General features: G+C 37.8%; 1 long non-coding RNA gene across 1 annotated transcript; it reads right to left on the bottom strand.

Moving 5' to 3' along the window:
• Window positions 1-8,135: 8,135 nt before the first annotated feature.
• LOC116563714 lies at window positions 8,136-10,455 on the bottom strand. The gene is made up of 2 exons (XR_004274535.1): window positions 10,323-10,455; window positions 8,136-8,548 (listed from the first exon to the last, which is right to left on the bottom strand). It is a non-coding gene; the product is annotated as an uncharacterized LOC116563714 (long non-coding RNA).
• Window positions 10,456-15,514: the final 5,059 nt, after the last annotated feature.

Here is a 15,514-nt window from a genome sequence, read left to right as displayed (position 1 = left end):
AGCACCAGAACAGTTCCTAATATACAGAAGGCAATACATGACAACTATTATTATTTTTATATTTAGAAAACAACTTTACTACATATGGCATGACTTAGAACTTGTTGTAGACACTCTGAAGATACAGGATGGACCCTCTCATCCAAAATGTGGTTTGCACAAGAGTGATGGCATCATACGCACCCCCAAGAGGGAATGAAAAGGTTGCTACTCATATAATAAGGCTTTCTTGGGAAGTCAGGGTGACCTTCAGGCAGGTGTGAAAGTGGCTTGAGAGAGAAGGAAAAGGAGACTTGAGGTTTTTATGGTGACTGGGGTGTGGCTGAGGTGAGGGTTCCCATGCATGGTTTGAATTTCTCATTATGCCAAATGAGGGGCTACTAGTCTTTCTTATCAGCTTGCCCAGATGTGAAGAAAAACGAGAAGAGGGAGGGTAAGATTTAAAAGCTGTCAGCAGTGTTAAAGTTTATGGAAGGCCATTGTTTTGGACTGAGCTTCTACACTAATTCCAACAGACCAGACCAAACCAGAAAGGACGTACTCATGCTAGGTGCCATGTAATCAAGCTGAACTCTGAAATAGAGAAGTTTAAACAACAACAAACAAAACAAAACAAAACAGGAGAATCATAGCAACCAACCAGAAGGAGCCATTTACCTGAGCTGCATAAGGGAGTCTCCTCTAATTTAATCCTGTAAGAAAAATAACTTTCAAAGGACCAATTCTCTTTTCATTCTTTTTCTCTGCTTTCTTCAGCCTTTTTTTGCCCATAAAACTAACCCCCTCTGCTCAGTTCATCAAAATTCTACATTCTAGAATCATAAATAAATGCCAATTCAAACTTTAAATTTGTTGCAATTTTGTCTTTTGACAGCAATCAAATATTACCAAAAAAGGTAGGGTTAGACTCTTTATCACAGAAATAATAGGAAAAAACACAACAAATCAGCTACAAAATCTTTTCAATTTTTCATTTGAATTGTCTTTAATATGCATTTCCTCCTTCCCCTTCTCATGATCTTGAATGAAGATCTTAATCATTTCAGCTACAAGTAACACAAACTCTCTGGCTTCCCTGTCTCTATTTGTCCTTTCTTCTCTTGCCCTACCTGCTCTCAACCATCTTTTGGCCAATGTAATAGTTCAAAGATGAATTTTCCTTCTCTCTGCGAGGTTTAAAGTGGTTTCTCATTTGATGTTTTTAAAACATACTCCAAAAATTCTTTAGCACCCTCCTCAGAAAGAGGCAAAGTCTATGTCCCCACCCTTAATTCTGTTTTAACGCATGAGGTACAGCAGAAGTAAAGTATGTGATTTTCCAAACTGGGTCAGTAAAGGCCATGTAGGTCTACTTGATTTTCTTAGAATGCTCCCTGAGATCTCCATGTTATAGAGGGTATGTACCGGGTCCTCTGTTGATAGCTTCAGCTGAGCTCTTAACCAGGAGCCAGCATCAACTACTGCCATGTGAATGAGCCATCTTGGGCATCTAGCCCAATCAGCCTTTAGATAGTTATAGCCTCAGCAGATATCTAACTACAATCTAGGAGACCCAAAGCAAAAACTTCATAGTAAGCCCTTCCCAAAGTCTAACCCACAACACTGCAAGTGAGTTAAATGGTGGCTGTTTTACATTGCTAATTTTAGGTTAATTTTTTATGTTACATTATAACTGAAACATTCTTATTTAGACATTAAAATATTAGAACTACCAACATATATTTTTTTAAAAAATTATAAAGTAAAATAATGCGAACACATGCCCAAAATTAATCTAGTTCATGAATAAAAAAGCAGATTTGTAAAGATCATCTGAAAAAATATGTGAAACATTGGTATATATACATACTGAAGAAGGAATGTTGGATGTGTCTCTATAATATAACAATTTATGTTTCTTTTTGTATACACCCAGTAATAGAATTGCTAGGTTGAATGGTATTTGTTTTTAGGTCTTTGAGGAGTTGCCACACTGTCTTCCACAATGGTTGAACTAATTTACACTCCCACCAACAGTGTAAGTGCTTCTTTTTCTCCATAAACTTGCCACCATGTTATTTTTTGACTTTTTAATAATAGCCATTTTTTGGGTGTGAGATGGTATCTCATTGTGGTTTTGATTTGCATTTCTCTAATGATCAGTGATGTTGAGCTTTTCTTCATATGATTATTGGCCACATGTAAGTCTTCTTTTGAAAAGCGTCTGTTCATATCCTTTGCCCGCGTTTTAATAGGGTTGTTTAGGGGTTTTTTTCCTTGTAAATTGGTTTTAGTTTCTTATAGATGCTGGATATTAGAACTTTGTCAGATGCACAGTTTGCAAACATTTTCTCCCATTTGGTAGGTTGTCTGTTCACTCTGTTGATAGTTTCCTTTGCTGTACAAAAGCCCTTTAGTTTAATTAGATCCTATTTGTCACATATGGATGCATATATTCACTACAGCACTATTCACAATGGCAAAGACATGGAGTCAACCTAAATGCCTATCAATGGTAGACTAAATAAAGAAAATATGGTACATAGATACCATGGATTACTATGTAGCCATAAAAAGGAGATAATGTCCTTTGCAGGAACATGGATAGAGCTCAAGGCTGTTATTCTTAGCAAACTAACACAGGTGCAGAAAACCAAATATTGCATGTTCTCACTTATAAGTGGGATCTAAATGATGAGAACACATGGACACATAGAGGGAAACAACACACTCCTGGGTCTATCAGAGGGTAAAGGGTGGTGGGATGGAGAGGATTGGTAAAAACAACTAATGGGTACTGGATTTAATACGTGGGTGATGAAATAATCAGTATGATAAACCTGCATGACACAAGTTCACATATATAACAAACCTGCACATGTAAGTCTGAACTTAAAAGAAAAAAACAGAACGTTGGAATAAAATTGCTGGGTTAAATACAAAACTTGTCAATATCCTACAGGGAAATAAAACCTTAATCTTTAGTGTTATTTTTCTTCCAAGCAAAATTATTTGCACGTGTGCTGGAAAAAATCTATAAATTATTATGTTTCTTCACAGAGTCTGGACCTTAAACAGCAGAAAATACTGAGTCAAACAATGGTGCATTTCCACAGAGAATTAAATAACACTTGGGTATAGCTATTTGACAATACAAGCCGATATAATATTGAAAGAACACACAGCTAACCATTTGTCTAAGTTTTTGATATTTTAAAATAGGATCTATACTATATCTCATCTTTTCATAAAGGTCTTTTAAAGGTTGAGAACAACCCAGGTACAAGTGGGGAAGTAGTGGAGCTTCATTCTCTGTGACAGACAGGAGCTTCATTCTCTGTGAATCTCTCAGAAAGAGATTTTAAGGGAGGCGTCTATCCTAATACCTTCAAACCACATCATGCTATCACTTGTCTCCTTTTTGTATTGTGACTGTCATTTAGCAAAATTTGTGGTTTTCAAATATTTTGGGGGTTAGAGAACTGACTGGGTATCTTTCTGCTGGAAATAATGGGACTCTTAACAGTGAAGAAGACCGTGTTTGGGAAATGTCCTGAGAATTGGATTTTCAGATTTCATCGCAGAGTGATATATTTAATCTAAGTAGGAAATATTTGTATGGAAAAGCAGAGCATGTGCTGGACTAGAAATCCCATTTCCAAGCTATCACTTAGTAACTGAATCACTTCATCTCGCTAACATCTGGTTTCCTCAGCTGCAAAATGGGGCCAACAGGACTTTTCTTACTCAGAGAGAGCTTTGGAAACGGGACAACTCAGCTCACAAGTAAAGGATTACTCTCATTACCTATGTGAGAAAACAACTGTTAGAAAAGGAGAAAATTCATTCAAGCAGCTTGCTGTGTCTATGCAGTCCCGCCCAGCTGACTAGATCAAAACTTTTTAGTGTAACTGACTACTACACATGGAATTGCCTGAGTGAACATGTTGTTTTGATATCTACTGAAAGGAGTAGCTCTGGAAATTCCCTCTTCACCCCAGCAATGACTAATAAAAAGGGCTCAGAAGAAAAAAAAAAAAAAAAAACAAGAATGATGGGGAAGTCTCCTGAGGCGTTAGCACACTGGGTCAAAATTGAGCCTCCAGGAAGGAAGGAAGTTCTAAGGCAGACTTTGGATTTGCACAGAAGCAAACTGAAACATTGGCTCTGCTATTGTGTGGCCCTGTGATTAGGAAAGTGCCATACCCTCTCTGAGGTTAGTGTCTGCACCCCAGAAAATGAAGAAAAGAATAACCATTTCAGTGAGTTTATGGGAAATTTGAAATGGAGACAGAAAAATATCAGAAATTTCTTCATATGATAGGTAATTAAGGAAAAACCCAAATCCTCATTGGTGGCAGAATGAATAAATATGTGGTGGTATATTCACATAAAATATAATCAGCAGTAAAAAAATAAACTACAACTCTATGTACCAGCATAACTGAATTTTTATAATCTAATAATAAATATATGTGTGTGAATTATGTATCCAACAAAGGACTAACATCCAGAGTCTACAAAAAACTCAAACAAATCAGCAAGAAAAATACAAATAATCCCATTGAAAAGTGGGCACAGGAAATGAATGGACATTTCTCAAAAGAAGATATACAAATGCCCAACAAACATAAGAAAATGGTCAACATCACTAATCATCAGGGAAATGCAAATTAAAACCACAATGAAATACTGCCTTATCCCAGCCAGAATGGCCATTAAAAAGACAAAAAACACTGGATGTTGGTGTGAGTGTGATGAAAAAGGAATGCTTATACATTGCTGATGGGAATGTAAATTAGTACAACCTCTTTGAAAAACAGGATGGAAATTTCTCAAAGAACTAAAAGTAGATCTACCATTTGTTCCAGCAACCCCACTAATGGGTATCTATCTATCCAAAGGAAAAGGAGTCAGTACATCAAAAGTCACCAGTAAACGTATGTTTATTGCAGTATAATTCACAATTGCAAACATATGGAATCAACTTAAGTGCCCATCAACAGAGGAGTGGATAAAGAAAATTTGGTATATATATGCACCATGGAATACTACTCGGCCATAATAAAGAACTAAATAATGTCTTCTGCAAACTGGAGGCCATTATTCGAAGTGAAGTAACTCAGGAATTGAAAACTAAATGCCCATGTTCTCATTTATATGTAGGAGGTAAGCTATGGGCAAATAAAGACATACAGAGTGATATAATGGACATCAGAGACTCAAAGGAAGAGGGCTCAGGGGAGGGATAAAAAATTACTTATTGAGCACAATGTACCCTACTTGGGTGATGGATACATTAAAATCCTAGACTTGACCACTGTACAATCCCTCAGTATAACCAAATACACTTGTACCCCTAAAGCAATTGAATTTTAAAAATTTAAATAAAAATACATTGTATATTATATATGTGTCCGTGTATATATACATAAGCATGTATACTTAGTATATGTATATGGTCTATGTAAAAGTATATGTGTATAAATGGTGTATTAAAATAAGAGGATAGACATCACAGGAGTTAGGAGAGTTAAAAGAGGGGTGAATTTGAATGGGAAGGCAGAGAGAAGGGAAGAAAAGAAACACTTGGGAAGGCAGAAGTAATTGCCAATGTTCTTGTTTTAATGTTTGGTGGCAGATTCGCCAAATACAATATTTATGTTATTAATAAAATAAAAGATGGACATAATGACAGTATATCATGAACTAAAAGTTGTAATTAATTCAATTCTGGTGTAATAATAACACAGAATAGTCACTCTAAAAATACTGTTGTTTCCTTCCTGGGTTTCTTCTTCTCCTAGAAAATTTTTTTTTGAAGGAAAAGCATTTTTTTTTAATGTAGTTCATTTTCTTCACACTGTATGCACAGTCTTTTGTCCCACAGGTCTTTAATTAAAGCTAAAACGATCATTGCTTTAGACATATTTAATGGTTTCTATCTTTGGAAACTGCATTCTTATATAGTTGTTTGCTTCTTATCTAAATAATCAGTCTTCCTAAGTCCTATTGCCCACTTGTTCATATAATGGAATAAGGTAAAATACAGTTAAGTCAAATAACTGACAAGGAAATGACATCATACGACAAAATAAGGTCAGGAGCAGAGCCTACACATAGGTCCTTCACAGTCTCACCCTGATATGGTTTGGATGTTTGTCCCCTCCAAATTTTTTTTTTATACTTTAAGTTCTGGGGTACATGTGCAGAACTTGCAGGATTGTTGCATAGGTACACACATATCATGGTGGTTTGCTGCCTCCATCCCCCTGTCACCTACATCAGGCATTTCTCCCAATGTTATCCCTTCCCAACCCCTGCTATCCCTCACCTAGACCCCCACCCCACAACAGACCCCAGTGTGTGATGTGTTCTCATTGTTCAACACCAACCTATGGTGAGAACATGCATTGTTTGGTTTTCTGTTCTTGTGTCAGTTTGCTGAGAAAGATGGTTTCCAGATTCATCCATGTCCCTGCAAAAGACATGAACTCATCCTTTTTTATGGGTGCATAGTATTCCATGGTATATATGTGCCACATTTTCTTTATATATATATTTTATTGCACTTTAGGTTCTGGGGTACATGTGCAGAACATGCAGAATTGTTGCATAGGTACATGCATGGCAATGTGGTTTGCTGCCTCCATCCCCCCGTCACCTATTATCTGGCATTTCTCCCCATGTTATCCCTCACTAACCTCCCTACCCCCTGCTATCCCTCTCTTATTTCCCCCCAACAGACCCCAGTGTGTGATGCTCCTCTCCCTGTGTCCATGTGTTCTCATTGTTCAACACCCACCTATAAGTGAGAACATGTGGTGTTTGATTTCTCTTCTTGTGTCAGTTTGCTGAGAATGATGGTTTCCAGATTCATCCATGTCTCTAAAGGACATGAACTTGTCGTTTTTTATGGCTGCATAGTATTCCATGGTGTATATGTGCCACATTTTCCCTGTCCAGTCTATCATTGATGGGCATTTGGGTTGGTTCCAGGTCTTTGCTATTGTAAACAGTGCCACAATGAACATACATGTACATGTGTCTTTATAACAGAACAATTTATAATCCTTTGGATGTATACCCAGTAATGGGATTGCTGGGTCAAACGGAATTTCTATTTCTAGGACCTTGAGGAATCGCCACACTATATTCAACAATGGTTGAACTAATTTACACTCCCACCAAAACTGTAAAAGTGTTCCTATTTCTCCACATCCTCTCCTGCACCTGTTGTCTCTAGATTTTTTAATGATTGCCATTCTAACTGGCGTGAGATGGTATCTCAATGTGGTTTTGATTTGCATTTCTCTAATGACCAGTGATGATGAGCATTTTTTCACATTTGTTGGCGTCATATATGTCTTCTTTTGAAAAGTGTCTGTTCATATCCTTCATCCACTTTTTGATGGGATTTTTTTTTCTTGTAAATCTGCTTTAGTTCTTTGTAGATTCTAGATATTAGCTCTTTGTCAGATGGGTAGCTTGTGAAAAATTTTTTCCCATTCTGTTGGTCGCTGGTTCACTCTAATGACTGTTTCTTTTGCTGTGCAGAAGTTCTTAAGTTTAATTAGATCCCATTTGTCTATTTTGACTTTTGTTGCCATTTCTTTTTGTGTTTTAGTAACATCCCCTCCAAATCTTGTATTGAAATGTGATTCCCAGTGTTGGAGGGTGGGGTCTGCTGGGAGGTGACGGCGACAGACTCTTAATGAATGGTTTAGCACCATTTCCTTGGTGATAAGTGAGTTCTTCTTGTGATAGTTGTTTAAAAGAGGTTGGGTAAAAGAGTGTGGTGCCTCCCCCTGTTTCTTGGTCCTGCTCTGTGACACGTTGGCTCCCCTTTACCTTCCACTATGATTGAAAGCTCCCTGAGGTCCTCACCAGAAGGTGAGCAAATGTTGGTGGCATGCTTGTACAGCCTGCAGAACCATGAGCCAATTAAACCTCTCTTCTTTATAAATTACCCAGTCTCAGGTATTCCTTTACAGTAACATAAAAACAGACTAATACAAACCCCAAACTCAGCTTCATTCCTCAATACAATTTCCTTCTAGACTAGTCATACTGAAAATCTCACTCTTCCCAAATACATCGTAACAGTTTAACATCTATTCCAGCCCCTTTCTGGAATGCCTTTATCACCATTTTCCTCTCTCTCTCAGAAAACTGCTACTCTTTGTTGAGAACCACACTTAAATATTACTTTTCTGTGAAGTCTTCCCGAACACCCCCAGGAGACTTTGTTGTTATCTCCTCTGTGCTCCTACATTACTTGCAAAATGCCACTATTACAGCCCTTCAGACAGTTGTTGTAATCATTTTTTCACACCAGGCCCCTCTAACTGCTGTAAGGAAGTATCAGACCTACTTCACTCAGAAGCCTCTAACACTTTACAGAGTAGAAATGAAAACTTGGGTGATTGAATGAAAGATTATTAGATTAAATAGTTCATACCTCTTCTTCCTGCTGGTAACTCTTCAACTCTAAGGTAGTACTAACTGCAAGTGCTCAAGAGATCAAATGTCCAGGAGGTTTCTTGGAGAAGGAAGTTTTATGTGGAGCCTTGAAAGATAAAAAATATATAGAAAGGGGAGAATCCCCTCTGCTGACACTATCAGTCTCTAGTTGTTGCCTTTCTTTATCTCCACCTGGAAGACTCATCTTCATCCCAGCAACAAACTCACCTGAGTCCCAATAAGGGCGCAGATTACTTGGCCTGTGAGAGAGTCTCACAGGAACCATACAAGCAAACATTTGTAGACACAACTTTTGCTGGCCTGGGAAAAGCTTCTGGAGAAGGAAAGCTATAAGATATTTTTATGTTACTTCAATTTGATGAAATATATTGCCTTTTCTGAAATGTGTATGGATGGAAAGGAAGGGAAGTCAGTGTGACTAATTCAGGTAGTAAGAACGGTCACTTAGGCAGTGAATGCTATTGGAACGCCTATTAAATAATATCCTGCTATTTAGGATGAAGCATACCTATGTGCAAATGCTGCAGGCTATTAAGAAAAGATAGCATTGTGTAATGACTAAAGTTTGGGATTTGGTATTATACCTGAGCTCAAATCCATGTGTCAGATACCTAGCCAAAGAGCCTCAGTTAAGTAACCTGAAGTAACTAAACTTTTTTGACCATTTAGTTCATCATTGGTAAATGGGAAAGAAATAACATGTACTTCATAGAATTGTTGTAAGATTAAATTAGATATAAAAACAATCAGTACATTAGAAGTATTCAATAAATGGTAGCAATTACTGTTATTTAAACTCTGAGTTTCTGTTTCCAAGTGCAGAAAATATGGTACTTCACAGAAGGGTTAAATGAAGAAATCTTTAGTTAAAATATTTAGATTAGTATTTACACATAGCTCAGCATTCAATGAATATCTGAATCAAGATAAAATGAGGAAATTGATTTAGGATTTCTTAATTTTTTCAGGAGTATAAAGCTAGTTGTGGACCATTTCTCTCTCTCTCTCTCTCTCTCTCACACACACACACACAAACACACACACACACACATTCACAGCACACATTACATTTTGAATAAAATTTTAGTGACCCTCTGAATTATATTTAAAAAATGGCATCCCTGGATCCCCAGGTTTAAAAATTCCTGATTAGAATAAAGATATAAAATACAGCCTACAATAAATACTGTATGAGTGATTGTCTCTTCTTTAGTTTTAAACGAGTGAGTCCATTATTCATTTTTAAAACTCAATTAACTGAGGTAGGCATAGCCTTAAGTGTAAATTAATAAACCCCTTTGTGGAGGAAACAGGAAACAATGGCAAATATTCAATCTTTCCTCTTCAAAGTTGGACCAGTTTATTCTCTGCCCTCTTTGAATGTGCTATAGATTTTAATCCCCTTTTGGCCTTTTCTTCTGATGACAGCTAATGGAATTGTACCCCCCATGTCCTCATTTTCCATTCCTCAACGTGTCTGGACTTTTGCCTCCAAAGGTTAACATTGCTATGAAGTAATGTAATTCTTTATTACTATTTAGACAGATTTATTCAGAGTTCTACCCCCACAGACATCTGTAAGCATAGTGAATGTGACATCCAAAATTGCCCAGTGGGGCTGGATATTATATTTATAGTAGCCAAGCTCAAAACTAAAAAACAAAAATCCTCAAAACCTCCATAACTTTATATTTAACTAGAATTGAACAACAATGTGTTTCAAATAATTTTCTAATTAGGGTAGGAAAATGCCTCTGAACCAAGAAAGTTAGGCATTGGTCTAGCCACACAGAGATGAGCTTTGGTAAACTCAGTTTCAATTAATTTGCCTTACACTGGAGCACTAAAGTTAACCTTACCCATCATTTCTGGGTTGGATAAAATGTGCAGATTCAGAGTCACAAATACTGAGGTTTAAGAAAGGCATCAAAATGGGCCAGTCATGGTGGCTCATGCCTGTAATCCCAGCACTTTGGGAGGCCGAGGCAGGCGGATCACGAGGTCGGGAGTTCGGGACCAGCCTGACCAACATGGTGAAACCCCGTCTTTATTAAAAATACAAAAATTAGCCAGACGTGGTGGTGCACACCTGTAATCCCAGTTACTCAGGCGGCTGAGGTGGGAGAAGTGCTTGAACCCAGGAGGGGGAGGTTGCAGTGAGCCAAGATTGCACCACTATACTCCAGCCTGGGTGACAGAGTGAGACCCATCTCAAAGAGAAAAAAAAGAAAGACATCAAAATGGTATTCATGTGCTCATGGCAAGCACCAGTAATTGATCACAGCACAATTTCTTCCCAAAAGAAAGGTAGCCACTTTCAATCAGTTAGAACTGCCATGAGAGTAGAAACCTATTTGCCATGTATTCTTGTCACTATCTCCACATTCGAGACCTTCTTATGAAAAGGACCTACCAGTGGCTTGATCCATCTTGGGGCTATAGAACTTTCTTATATTCAAACATCGAAATCTACCTCCTACTTTAAAACTGATTTCCTCCTTGACAGGGAGGAAACAAAACACATCTAGTCCCTTTCCCACTTAACATTTAGCAGGCTGTTTAATTAATTCCTTCATTTCCTACTTCTTGAGCATTAACTGTGTCATCCGAGGCACTATGCCAGACACTTGGAGTATCATGATGAGCAAGATAGATCCCTGCCACAGTGCTTCTAACCGTCAAAAACCTTCTAACGCCCCAGGGAAGAAGACATTTGATGACGGCCGTGATTCTTCTGGTCTCCCGGCTAACCACTCTCAGTTCTGTAAACACTTGTATGAAATGCCTTCAGCATCCTGCTCAGGCTCCTCTAAATTTGCCATAATTGGTCTAGGGCCCTTTCAAAGGGTGGAGCCTAAATAACACAAAAGGAAGGCTCAGAAGAGTAAGGCTTGTCTCTACTGGCCCAGATTAAGTACTTTTCCCTGTGAGTTCCTGAAGTCCTCCTCATCAACCTTTTATCTGATTCCCCAGCTGCTCCATGGATAGGAGATGGAGGGCAATGCCTAGATAATCTGAATGATCTAGAATGATTATCAGTTTCAGCCTGATTTAGGACATTCCCATTATAGGCACACTTACTAACTGAGATCCTGGACTTCCAAGACCAACAGACCTGTGCTTAAGTCTCAGCTTCTCCACTTGCTAACTTAAGTTAGCAAACCCAACTTTGTGAGTTTGTGACCTGTGCCGTCACATGTGGTTGGGGGTCGGGGTAGATGTGCAAGCTCAGGAGAATTCTGAATTTGGTTTAGTACTCTGTTATCACTGTCTTGAAATTCTTAATAGTTAGCCAACACGAGGCTCTGCATTTTTATTTTGCAATAGGCCCCACAAATTCTATAGTTGGTCCTGTAAGCAAGTTACTTAATGTCTCTGAGATTTAATATCTTCATCTAAGAAACAGGGGTGATGATGTTACCTACTACACAGGTTCCAGTGAGCTTTATATGTGGCCATGTGTGCCATGCCTCTCCCATAGTAAGCCCCCAACCAGAGTAAGTCAGTGGAATTTTTATTTAGAATATCTGACATGAACTATTCTGAATTTAGCATGTATGCTGCCAAAGTGAGTATTTCTGAATGCTTGTACCATTAATCATCCTTTTTTTGTACTTCTTTTCTCCTAGCTATACAACAGATGTTTGGGAAAGAGGAGTTAACTTTTCTTTTTAACTGGGCATCTGATTTCTTTGGTTGCATGTGACAAAAATGGCTTCTGGCTAACTTAAGCAAAAGGGAATTTTTGGAATGATAACATCATTGCAAAACTGACAAAAACAATAGCAACACTGGAGAATCAGGCTTGGAAAGGAATAGGAAACAAGACAGCTTCCTTCTGAGGTGGAAGGGTTTTGGCAGTGGTAGAAGGCAGGAACTCCTACCATCATCAGCTGCTTTGTCATTGGGCTGAAGATTCAAATTCCGGAGATGGGTATCCACAGCTTGGCTTGGTTCACATGCTCACCTTCAGGCTAGGAGGAGACTGGGCATCTAATTACAGCAGTCCTGTAGACTATGGGTGGAGGGGACACACCAAAATATAAATGACAGCCTGATATGAAGGGGAAATAGGTCCAGACAAATAAAAACAAAATAACAAATCTTCCAAGTGCCTGCTGCATACCTGGTGCTCTGCTAGGGGCTTTCATATTCATTCACATGACATACATGCCTAATAGGAGTTCAGCACTCTGTAAACACTTGTTGAATACATGAATGATTGAATTATTGAACTCTCACACAACTCTTAAACCTGTTTGATAGAGGAAGAAACTGAAACTTGGGAAATTTAAATAGTTTGCTTAAAATTATAGAACTAGTAAGTAGTAGAATTGATATTGAAACCTGATTCTAATTCCAAAGCTTATGATTGTTATGCCACTGCAAACTGCCAGCCTTTCTTAAGGTATACGTGGGGACTGTTTTAAACCTCTGTGCCTTCTGCTGTGCCTCCCCAAATTATAGGAGCTGATGGATTCTAGAAAGTTTATCTGGGCCAGGGAAGGTTCATTTTGTGGTTCTCCACTAATTTCAGAAAGGAATGTGTCACAAGGCATGTAACTATAAGACCCCTCAGCCTCCTCAACATTAAGTGGGTATAATAATGGTTATTTCCCCATAAGGTTCTCAGTAGATTGGTGGAGAGTATGTTTGTAAAGCCTTTGGTGTAGTTCCTATGCATGGAAAGCTTGCAGAAATGACAATCTATAGTCTCAAAAAAGTGTAGAGAAACAGGAAGAAAGTGCTAGGGGAAGCACCAGGTTTCACAAAGTTAAGACTCCACCAGATAAACTATCATTTTACATATATTCTTAGAAAGAAAAAACATTGTCAGTTAAACTATGACATGATACTTTATTACTTTGCGTTTCCCTTTTGTATTAATACTGAGAAAATAGTTTTTAGACTGTAGGCATAACTTTTAAAATGAAAATCTCTTTTATACTTATTCAGACATATGCTCTTATCACATATTGCCCCTTTGTATATGTAAAAAGGAAAATATAAGCAAAATGCATTAAGACTTCACATTTTGAATGGTTCACCTCTTCTGAAGCTCTTTTTAACTCAGTTATTGATGTGTTTCTCCTCACAATACTGTCAACTGAGCCATCAAGATCACTGAAGAATGCAGAATTTCTTTAAAGAGGGTTACATTGACAGAACATTCTTGGGAATGTTCTGTCAAGCCACTCCAATTTGCAAAATTTGACGCTGATGCTATCTTTTTTGATTTTACTGTAAGATACCAGTGGAAGTTTTCCAGGCAGCAACTGTAACTAGCATTTGTTCCTCCATAGGTCTATAGGTAGTTTGTTGATTAAAACATCAATGGATGCCATAATGTAGTCATTCTGTACAAGAATTATAACCAAGTACTTGCAGGCAGGCAATGACACTATAGCATTGGAAATTTGACATCATCGATCATAAGGTATGCCCTGATTTCAATGATGTTAAAAGTTAAGTAAGAATGTGTATCTCAGGCCTGGCTTGTGGCTTATGCCTGTAATCCAGCACTTTGGAAGGCTGGAGCGGGCAGCTCACCTGAGGTTGAGAGTTCGAGACTACCCTGACCAAAATGGTGAAACTCCATCTCTACTAAAAATACAAAATTATCTGTGTATGGTACTGCATGCCTGTAATTCCAGCTACTCAGGAGGCTGAGGCAGGAGAATCACTTGAACCTGGCAGGCAGAAGTTGCAGTGAGCCAAGATTACACCATTGTACTCCAGAGAGAAACTCCATCTCACAAATAAAAGAGAGAGAGAGAGAGAAAAAAAAAGGGGGGGGGGGAATGTGTATCTCAGAATACATGAAATATGGCTATAGGAAAGTTCTGGGAATTAGATGTTTTCAGACCTTGTATTCTATATCTTGCTTTGCCATACTAGCTTATGACTTCAGAAAATTTTCAAATGTTTGAAGGTATAACGTTGTTGAATCCCCTCACTTCACAGATAAGAAAACTAAAGTGCAAAGAACTGTTGCAAGTTAAATTATCCAAGGACATTTTGAGTAGAATAGGCTGACACAGGTCTCTCTGTCCTGTTCATTCTGCTTTACTGTTTCTATGAAAAAAGGATTATTCCAGAAGACTACAAAGTATTGGCAATTATGTGTACTCTATCTAGAAGCTCCACAATGTTCTCTAATCACTCACTATCTATTCTAGGCATTTCCACTGCTATGGTTTTTCTTGGCCTTTAAATTCCAAATCAAATGTCACCTCTGCTGAGATGTGTGTGTTTTTTTAAGAGCCCTTCCCGTTCTTCATCTCCCCAGGCAAGTAATTGCTCCAGGTCTTGTGGTTCCACAGCACTTAATTCCTATTACTCTCATAAAAATCACCACATTGTGAGATTTTAATTTGTTTCAAAATCTTTTTAAAAAACTTTTTCTTATTGAAAAATTTCAAACATATGCAAAGTAAACAAAACAGTTTAATGAACCTCTGCATTCCCATCATACAACTTCAACCATAAACTTCCTGTCATTACTAATTCTTCTATACATCCCCTCACTCTCTACCCCCAAGTAAATTATTCATTTGATGTAAAATTTGTATATAATGAAATAACAGTTACAAATGAATATGCTCATGTAACCCACAAACCCATCAACGTTGTATACATTTTCAATACTCCAGAAAGTTTTCTTATGTTCCTTCACAATTTGGCTCCCCCTAACCTCTTCTGCTACTCTCTCAACGCATTTCCGAAATGACATTTTTCCACTATAAATTAGATTGGATTAGACTTCATATAAATTATAAATTTAAATTAGTTTAAATTAGTTTAGATTGGATTAAAACTTCACATAAATGCAATCACATAGACTCGTGCAAAGAATAACATTAAGATGGTTGTACAGAGGCACCAAGCCCTGGCTTTGTCCATAAAAAAAGGACAAAACAACAAATAGATAACCAGACATCAAATAGAACATTGAAGGGAGAACACTGGAATTCATCAAGGAATTGAGAAAGACCCTCTGAGGCATAGAAACTTGAGATAGCAGCATAGAGAGGGAAGTGAAGTAGCTAGT

Source organism: Sapajus apella, unplaced genomic scaffold (assembly GCF_009761245.1).
Source record: "Sapajus apella isolate SASKATOON/1434 unplaced genomic scaffold, GSC_monkey_1.0 scaffold36, whole genome shotgun sequence".
Classification (NCBI taxonomy): Eukaryota; Metazoa; Chordata; class Mammalia; order Primates; family Cebidae; genus Sapajus; species Sapajus apella.
This window is presented reverse-complemented; position numbering and strand designations above follow the sequence as displayed.